This window comes from Alligator sinensis, unplaced genomic scaffold (genome assembly GCF_000455745.1).
Source record: "Alligator sinensis unplaced genomic scaffold, ASM45574v1 scaffold1371_1, whole genome shotgun sequence".
NCBI lineage: Eukaryota > Metazoa > Chordata > Crocodylia > Alligatoridae > Alligator > Alligator sinensis.
In genome coordinates, this window is record NW_005842601.1 from 907,976 (window position 1) to 914,243 (window position 6,268).

The 6,268-nt window shown below is 46.0% G+C and overlaps 1 long non-coding RNA gene across 2 annotated transcripts in view; it reads right to left on the reverse strand.

Moving 5' to 3' along the window:
* Nucleotides 1–6,268, reverse strand: part of LOC102382836 — a 43,199-nt gene that overhangs the window by 14,232 nt on the left and 22,699 nt on the right. The window lies entirely within an intron of this gene.

Genomic DNA, 6,268 nt, shown 5'->3' on the forward strand with positions numbered 1-6,268 from the left:
AGAGGGGAAGCATCACCTCCTTGGATCTGTTCGTCATGCATCTGCTGATGCATGATAAAGTGCCATTGGCTTTTCTGATGGCTTCGTCACACTGCTGACTCATGTTCATCTTGGAGTCCACTAGGACTCCAAGATCCCTTTCCACTTCCGTGCTACCCAGCAGGTCATTTCCTAGGCAGTAGGTGTGCCTCCCTAGGTGCAGCACTTTGCATTTCTCCTTGTTGAACTGCATTCTGTTGTTTTCTGCCCACTTGTCCAATCTATCCAGATCTGCTTGCAGCTGTTCCCTGCCCTCCGGCCTGTCCACTTCTCCCCACAGTTTTGTGTCATCTGCAACCTTGGACAGAGTACACTTCACTCCCTCGTCCAAGTCGTTGATGAAGACATTGAAAAGTATCGGTCCAAGGACTGAGCCCTGCGGGACCCCACTGCCCACACCCTTCCAGGTCGATACCGACCCATCCACCACGACTCTCTGGGTGCGACCCTCCAGCCAATTCGCCACCCACCGGACTGTGTAGTCATCCAAGTCACAGCCTCTTAACTTGCTCACTAGTATGGTGTGGGATACTGTATCAAAGGCCTTCCTAATGTCTAAGTAAACGACGTCAACCCCTACTCCTGCGTCCAGGTGTTTTGTAACCTGGTCGTAAAAAGAGACTAGATTAGTCAGGCATGATCTACTTGCTACAGGTTAATGCAGCTATTTCTCACCCCCACCCTCCCTGATGCCAATATGCAGTCACAACAGGGCCCCATGCCCCAGATTTCAGCAGTGAGCCCTGTCCCTATGCACCATTCCCTCAAATTCCCAGCCCTTCTAGGAGCTCTGCAGGCCACAGCTTCATAGGCGGATCCGGCCTTCAGGCTGTATGTTTGCTACACCTGCCCTATACTATACCAAATCTTTATGCTCAGGTCTTGGGGGCAGTCCAGAGCTGCTCAGTTTCCATGTAAGAGGTTCTCCTGACCTGTACTCACCCACCTGCCTGCCACTTCTTGAAGAGTATTTGGAAGTGACAGGGATAGGCAGACCTCAAGCACAGAAACTCCACCAATAGCAACCCCATTATTCCTCGCTTCTGACTCTTCCACATCCCACTTCTTCTCTTTACTGCCCATAAGCAGGCACAAGTCCCAAACAAGAGAGAAGTAGTGTGCAGACTGATTCCCAGAAGACTCCATTTTGCATGCTGTAAAAGAACTTGGGATACATTTTTGTGCTGTGCTTGAAATATAAGAAGCACAATGTCAACAGTCGTAGGTCACCTAGCTTGGGCTGTTTGTGGGCAAACTCAAGACCAAGATTACCAGTGTAGACATACCCTCAGATTCAAGCCCTGCCTACACTCTACATAGAAGGATCTTGAGTGACAGGGTTCCTACACGTTTGTCCCCAGACACAGGCAAAATATGGCACCACCTTTGTAGTGCAGATGGCCCTTAATATGTCTATGAGCTATCCTCAGGCCTTCAGGAGTCAAAGTTTCTATTGTGATTTGAGGACATAGCTAATGTGTCCTCTACATATCAGTACTAAATCATGCTTTAAATGCATCAAGAATGACAATTCTGTACTAAAGTCTCCAGTAGGGCTGTAGTTATATGGTAAGGTAAAGAATTTTCTGTTTTACTGGATGGTTAGCTACTTAGAAGAAACTGAAAATCCCAAAGTACCAGCATTTCATGGTTCTTGGGTAAACTTGGGCTAACTCCTTTGGGGATACTGAGCCTGCTTTGATTGTTCAAAAGATCTGAGAGCAAGACAAGGGTTTCTGGAGTTCAGTCTGGCTGACAGTGGGAAATCAAATCACCACCATCACCTCTCACACATTTAAAGTGGATTTGTTAAACTGTATTAACCTCTGGGTAAAGAATCCTATCGCAAATTAAAGTAGCCTGAATTTGATTTAGCTTAATTCACTTTTGAAGTGAAATCACCTAAGTAGAGTTAAGGCCACTTTCACTCCAAATAGAAGGGTCTACACACAGGCTAATTGCAGTTCAATAAATCTACATTATATTCACATCTTTAAGTAATTCAGATTGCCTTTCCTGAGCAGAAAAGTAGACCAGCCCTTACTTAGAAAAAGGCAACCCAAATTCAGATGATGATACCTTCCTTCTTTAGCGAAAGTGATGGGTCTGGTCATGATTGAATGAAGTGCTGAACAAGCTAGCCTGACTACACAGCCTCCATGCTACATCCCAGGACACTGCCACAAAGGAAACCCTGCACGCTGGATCTAGTCTAGGTGACAGATGGGAGACAATAGACAGAGGAGACAGATAAATGGGAGTGAGGATGAGATAATGATGGAGAAAACAGCTTTGCATTCAAGAAGTCTCAGCTCAGCACTTGCTCAGCCTACAGAGGTGTCACAGACATGGAGCACACCTGGCAGAGGGAAGGGATGAAAGAGGATGTGTGCAGATGGTTTGCTCTGTGTGCTTCCCCCCAAAAAATCGTGTGGCAGTAAAGGGGAATGGACAGGATGCAAGGACAGGAGCACTCACAGGGAGGGAAAGGGTTTATTTTCAAAATGGCTTCCTGTCTTTTCCCTTATCGGAGGCTCTGGCATGGTGACCTGGGTCTATCGGAGCAGGGGATTTCAAAGAACTGTCTGCAGATTCCATATCCTTCCAGAGGGGATTTTTCAGCTCATACGTCACTGACAATTTACTATAGTGATGCCAGAAAACTGACACAGACCCATAATATGTTAAGGACAGATACAGTATCAAGAGTGCTGGAGCCTGCATGTAGGATGAGAGCATATGCTTAGAACAAAGGACTGGAAGCGAAAAATAAAGTTGAGTTCTCTTCATAGCTGTCCTATGTTGGGACTTTAAGTAAATCATTTTACCTCTTGGCTTCAGTCTGCTTACCTGTAAAACAGCCTCATACAGCTATCTCATGAATAAATTCCAGGAAGGGGAATGTGTGCAACCAGTTTTCACTATGGGCTTTGTATCCAAGTGCTCACATAATTTCTATTCTGAGTAGGTCCTAAATAAAGTAAGTGAAAGGCTAAGGAAACACACAGAAGTTTTACTAGTTACTCTCTGTATTCTCTATTTCAGTTGCATTTGTCTGTGAACTGGACTGCTCTGTACTCATAGTAAGGCAACTTGATGGACTTTGTCCTAAGACCTGCATTCTGCTCCTTGTCCTGTCACTGACCAGTTGTGTGACCTTGGCCAAGTCATAACTACTGTATGCCTTAGCTTCCCCCTACAGAGGCTCAGAAAATAGCCATCTCTGTTACAGCAAAGTGCTGTGAGCTACCATGTTTGTTCACATACCACAGACCTTTTCCCTCAAAATTAGCCCTCCAACACTGAGATGTGTGTCTTCAGCAGAGAAGCTGTTTTTTTCTTCACTGGAATAGAAGAAGGGAGGAACAGAAGCATGCAGAAACTGTGCTCTAATGGCTGCCAAAATAGCTCCCACTTTTCTCTGGTCCAACAAGCAGAAGGGGCAGAGTCCAGTGTTAATCTTATAGCTGCTAAGGAATCTGCAGTAGCTATTTGGTGAGCTTCGTCACCTAAAGAAGCAATTGAGTTGGCTCAAGGCAAGTGAGCTGCTGTTTGCAGTGTGTAGTATCTCAATATAGCTTGTGGTATGGAAACAACTCTTTCTTAATTATAAGGACTTCGTTAAAGACATGTTACCAACAGTCTTACTACTGCCCTTGTAAGGGTCTGTGACCTAGTCTTGTTGCTGTCCTGATACACCAGAACATTTCCACTGCCATGCCCAAACAGTCTTCTGGGATGCCATGCTATCTAGACACTCTCTGTTTCCAGTAGGACTTACTCTATGTCATACAGCTAGTCATGACTTGGGGAAAAATCTTTTTTTCTGCATTTTGCCTTTCAAAAACTAAGGTGTGCATCTTATTAGGGAGGGGGCTGTGATATGTTCATTAGAGGCAGGTCCTGTCAGACCAACCTGGTGGCCTTCTATGACCAGGTCACAAAATCCTTAGATGCAGGTGTAGCAGTGGATGTAGTCTTTCTGGACTTCAGGAAAGCCTTCAACACTGTCTCTCACCCCATTCTCATTAAAAAACTAGGGGACTGTGGCATCGACATCTACACAGTCAAATAGGTTGCTAACTGGCTGGAGGGCCGCACCCAGAGAGTGGTGGTGGATGGGTCATTTTCGACCTGGAGGGATGTAGGCAGTGAGGTCCCCCAGGGCTCGGTCCTTGGGCCTGTGCTGTTCAACATCTTCATCAGTGATGTGGACGAGAGGGTAAAAAGCACCATGTTCAAATTCGCAGACATCACTAAGATGTGGGGGGAAGTGGGCACGCTAGAAGGGAGGAATAGGCTGCAATTGGACCTAGACAGGTTACAGGGGTGGGCGGATGAGAACAGGATGGGTTTCAACACTGACAAGTGCAGGGTACTGCACCTGGGGGGGAAGAACCAGCAGCATTCCTACAGGCTGGGGAACTCCCTTCTCATCAGTGCAGAGGCAGAAAAGGATCTTGGAGTCATTATTGATGGCAAAATGAACATGGGCTGACAGTGTGGGTACGCGGTCAGGAAGGCAAACCGCACTTTGACATGCATCCACAGATGCATCTCGAGCAGGTCCAAGGTCCTCCCCCTCTATGTGACACTGGTCAGGCTGCAGTTGGAGGACTGTGTCCAGTTCTGGGCACCGCCCTTCAGGAGGGATGTGGACAACATGGAGAGGGTCCAGAGGAGGACCACCTGCATGATCAGGGGGCAGCAGGGCAGGTCCTACGAGGAGAGGCTAAGGGACCTGAACCTGTTCAGCCTCCACAAGAGAAGGCTGAGAGGGGATCTAGTGGCCAGTTACAAACTGGTCAGAGGGGACCGGCAGGCACTGGGGGAGTCCCTGTTCCCCCGAGCACTCCCAGGAGTGACTAGAAATAACGGTCACAAGCTGGCAGAGGGGAGATTCAGACTAGACATCAGGAGACGCTACTTCACTGTCAGGGCGGCTAGGATCTGGAACCAACTTCCAAGAGAAGTGGTGCTGGCTCCTACCCTGGGGGGCTTTAAGAGGAGGTTAGATGAACACCTTGCTGGGGGCGTTTGACCCCAGTGCTCTTTCCTGCCGTGGCAGGGGGTCGGATTTGATGATCTATCAAGGTCCCTTCTGACCCTACAAACTATGAAACGAAACTATGAAACTATGTGAGAAAATAAAATATATGGAATGAGATCTTAGATAAGTAAATATCTACAATAAGTTCCATCTACATACACAACTGTATTAATAATATATGTTCAAATGAAAAACATGGTCAAAATGACCTTTAAAAAAAAAACTGAACATTTTCACAAAACATTTTTGGAAAAATTTTAGCCAGATTCACAGTGGTATCTCCCCTTTGTCCAATTGCTTTTTTTTTTCCCCAGTAGCTGAATGGAAAGAAAGGAAGAAAAGGAGAGGAAAGAAAAGCCAAGCAAAGCACCAAAATGAAAAGCTTTGAAACTTACTGTTTTCTAGAAATATGCTGATGAAAATACTCAAAAGAATGAAAGCAACAATTCTTGTTTTAAACCTATGGATTGAAAATAACCTCTGCACTCTCCATAGTTTATATGAATTTTCTTTTTCCATTTTTCACAAGCTCTCCTGATTTTCAGCCCCATAAGCTTTCACCCCAGTGCAAAGGAAACAAGGCAAGGCCTCACAGTTCCCCTTCAGCTCTGATGGCCTAAGGCATGCCTAGGGCTATGGACTAAAGCTCTGCATGAGGTAGAAAGGGTAATTTCCCAAAATCAAGCTCTTCCTATTTGGTGTGCATGCATTACATCATGTCATATGCAGGCCAGCTGACTTGTCACACACAGCTGTCCTGTTACAATGTTCACTCTGCATTTCAAGTCTGTCTGTGGCTTCCACTGCTTGGTAATGTGGTACGCAAACACAAGGTTCCAGGATTCTGGTTCACTTAATGGAGGACCAGAGTACATCTTGAGATCACCTCTGAGCTACTTGACTAAACTGTAGGAATGATTTTATTACCCACTCTAGAATATTATTACCCACCCATTGAAAGAGGATTTCCCTCTGGAGGCACCCAGACATCTCCCTGTTCCCATAAAGGGGATGCACATGCCCAGTGGGGTAATAGAATTGGTAACTCAGAGTTAGTCTCAAGCAGGTCATACACTGGGTAAAACAGGATTCTGCTTTAGATGTTTTTTCTTTTCTGTCCTGTATGTTTGGAAATAATAGGATACTATATTTGCATCGTGTGGGGTGAGGGAGGGAAAG